The 3,905-nt window shown below is 37.8% G+C and overlaps 1 pseudogene; it reads right to left on the bottom strand.

Moving 5' to 3' along the window:
- Positions 1–1,349: 1,349 nt before the first annotated feature.
- Positions 1,350–2,576, bottom strand: LOC100653914 (vomeronasal type-1 receptor 4-like; annotated as a pseudogene).
- Positions 2,577–3,905: the final 1,329 nt, after the last annotated feature.

Genomic DNA, 3,905 nt, shown 5'->3' with positions numbered 1-3,905 from the left:
TGGTGGATACTAAGAGCTTCCATCCCAGAGAAACTAAACACTTTCCATGTAGAGAGCCCACCTGAGATTCACACAAAAGCTTGACTTCATTCAGGGTCTCCCTTTTCTTTCCCAAATTCAATGCTGTCCCCCCATATATTCAGGCAACTGAGCATCCTAAAAGTCTGTACTAGATGACATTTACTCAAATAGTTGTGTAACCAGAAGGTATTCTGACAACAGTACTTATGTGTTTCTAAATATCATAAAATAAGTATTTTAGGCCTTTTTTTTTAATATATTGAATGTAGGAAGACATAGATATGATTTTTGTGGTACAATCTTCCCAGGGTTTACGCCTTAAATTTGGCCTCATTATTATAGAATGTATCTTATGTAGGTAAGACTCTTGCTTTTGCCATGTTCCAACTTTACACTTCTCTGTCCATTTGAAACTTGTGAAAATTAAAAAAAAACTTGATAGATTTCACTTGCTGTATGATATTGCATTTTGTATTTCAACTGTCATTATTACATACCGAATTCTCGAATACACAAAATCATTTGGTGTAATATTCTCAGCGATATAAACCCTACATAGACACCTTTCAGATTATTCATGGCTGTTTCTATGAATATGTACTTTCTTTCACCATTTAACAGCTTTTTATGCAGTGAATACACCTATGTTAAATATTTTCGATAGGATTTTCAAAAAGTAGGGAATCCTGACATTTGTTACTACCGTTCTTTTAAGGAAACATGCTTTCCCAAGTTCATTAAAAGAAAAATTCTAGTACTAGGGCTATGAAAGTTTGACTTTACCCATGAAAAATAACCTCTAAAGCCTGCTGCCAGTTTCAGCCAACCAAAATGAGGGATTCTATATATTTTCTTTAAAATTTGTGCATTTAGTGAATTGAATATATAAAAATCTAATCATTTGTTTGTAGAAGGAGGAGGGAGAAATTAATAGGCTGAAATCTGGGGCAGGGGGAGATAATATTTTCCTTTTAAATATTGGGATGGTACTCTGTCTATTAAGCCCCTTTTAGTTGAAAACATTGTATGGGGAAATGAATAGACACTCTTTTAAGTCACCAAAGTGATTTTGCTAATTGCAGTGAACTACCTTTTCTCTTCGAATACCTGAGTGGCACCAATGGTTAAATTCCAAACACATCATTCCGTACCATCTCCTTTACCGTTGTTACACTCTATTGTTTCCTTCGGAGCAGAAGCTCAGCTCTTGCAATGCAACCCTTTCATAACTGTGCATCAAATGATGAGGGGAAGATGATCGAGGGAACAGCTGAACATTGCCAAAATACATACCTTTTACATGTCTCCCAAAGGTGAGGGGATTTTGTCTATCTTATCCAAGCAAAACGCAACCTGAAGATGCTGGAAACATGGCTCATGAGAATGAAGGGGCTGACCGTTGGGAAACATGCGTGGATTAGTGCAGCTGTGTTTTCTAGCCACCAACTAGGCTTATCAGCAAGAGCCAAAAAACAGTGAAAGATGGCAGAGAAGGTGTAAAAATACACAAAGGTGCTCATCAGGAGAAGGATAGTTTTGGTAGCTCTGGACTCAGGAGAGGATCTGGAGGAGATGGTGTTCCTATGAATGTGTTGGACCTGCTTCTTGTGTTTGTATAGGATGAAGACCGTGGAGGCACTGGTCCAGATCATGAACCCCAAACATACAACATCAGGGACAAATAATGCTGCATACAAGGAGTCTCTGGTTTTGTAGTGATGAACAGAAGTACAGTATCCGAAATCTTTTCTGGATGTGATATTTGTGTTGTTCCATTTGCTAATCACAAACATAGGAAAAATGATATTTACCAGCATTTGTGTTATCCAGCACATGAAAATAGAGGGGCCAATGTGCTTGGGAGTTTTTCCCTTAAGCCCTGCCTACCTGGAGTTCCTGGGGCTGATGGTGGTGGCCTGGAAGATACTTAAGAGACAGGTGCTGGCAAGGGACACGCCCCGGCCCACTTTGGAAGTATAGGCGAAAAGCTTGCATGCAATATCATTGAAAAAACCTTTCCACCCAAAAGATACCATTGTCTGGGGGATTCCTCTAGAGAGGATGACCATGGAATTGGCTACAAATAGGTGCATGAGAATCAGTTCTGTGGGCCGTAACCTGCACCCCGTGAAGTAAAGGAAGACATAATGATAAAGAAGAGAGAAATTCCCCAGGGCTCCAACTATAGTCTGGAATAAGAAGGCAGTTCCCATTGCCAAATCCCTGACATCCATTCTGATGGTTCTCAGCGACTAATATTTGCCTTCTGAGTCAGAGAGTCCTGTATGGGAATATGAGGTGTGGGCCACATGTATCATGTCAACTGAAATCCAATATTCTCCACTTACCAGTAATTCCCACTTAGAAATAATTACTTAAAGTTCTTCCTCCATTAGGAGGCTTAAGAGCAGAATATATAACCAATAAAAATCATTTACAATATTAAAATCACTGCAATGAAGGATCTACAGGTGATTTCTTCATTTTTCACAAATTTATGGGGCAGAAAATACAACAACTTCTTTTTATAAAGGTGAGGAGAATGTAGGCACAGACCAGTTAAGTTTTTTTTGAGACCCCAAGGTGGCTGGGCTGGTAACAAAAATAGTGCATTGAACCACCATGCTATATTAAAATGCTATATAGGTGTGTTCTTCAAATAAAACAGGTCTAAATTTAGTTTTATTTTTACATCCTACATTTCATTTTAGATTGCTGGGATTTTTAAACAATCTCAGATGTTTCATAATTTAATGTTTTGTGTGATAATTTATTATATAGTTCAATATCAATTACGAATTAAGCTTTAGATCTCTTCATGAAATGTAGATGCACCGACTGCAATATAATGCCATGACAAACTTGGCTCCTGACCAATTTGACTTAATGAACACAAGAACGGGTACATATTAGAACAAAACAAAAAGATTCATTTGCAATTTCTCCAGGAACAAAAGGTCGTTTTCACCTATAACAGTAATTAATGACCAATCTCATAAAATTCCCCAAACCATGGGACATGAAGCCCAAATACGTGATGAAATAGCGTAGTGTAGAAACGAAATTACTAAAAAATCTCAGATCATACACTTGCCTAATTATTAGTAGTTAAGTTAAAACAACAAAAAAAAATCAAACCCGTTCCTGTGGAGTAGATTCCGGCTCTCAGGGACACTACAGGACAGGGTATAATTTCCCCATAGAGTTTCCAAGGAGCGCTTGGTGGATCCCAACTGCCGACTTTTTGATTAGCAGTGGTACTTTTGTGAGACATATTAAAATATTACGGACCCATGCAACCTGAAGTCTGAAGGTGAAAAAGTTTGTATATTGTATGAATTAAAATAGGAAATGTTTGAATTAATGTCAGACTATTTTGAATCAGCGCAAATATCAATAGATACATTTCTGGCTGACAACTGTTGTGTGAAACTTATAAAGTTACCTTTCCTGAAATGCTACTTCCCTCCTTTGAAGAAGGAAAACAGTTTCACCATAATCAACACATCATGGATGTTTCTATCAAAGATAAAATTACTGTCTCCATTAAGTACTTCACACCCCCAGAGTTCGAGAGAACATTTGCATTTCAGGAACTACCATTCAGGTACAAATCTGAGCAGAATTTCATGATGCCTGTAGCTTTATCAGAGGCTTAATTGCAAGCATAGAGTTCTTACAGGCACAAGTCTGGAAATCCTGAAAATTCGGTCTATGATTCCTATAGGGTAACCTGAACAACACATTAATTCTAGAACTACGGCCATTAAGTACCTTAAAAATCAGATTTACTTCTCACTTGGGTTAAACCCAACAATCACTGTCAGTGAGGATTCCATTAAATCACATTAGGAGCGGTGGGGAAGTAGTGTAGGATCTAGGAC

The sequence above is a fragment of the Loxodonta africana genome, chromosome 11 (assembly GCF_030014295.1).
Source record: "Loxodonta africana isolate mLoxAfr1 chromosome 11, mLoxAfr1.hap2, whole genome shotgun sequence".
Lineage (NCBI taxonomy): Eukaryota > Metazoa > Chordata > Mammalia > Proboscidea > Elephantidae > Loxodonta > Loxodonta africana.
Note: the sequence above shows the minus strand (reverse complement) of the source record. Positions and strands in the feature narration are given on the sequence as shown.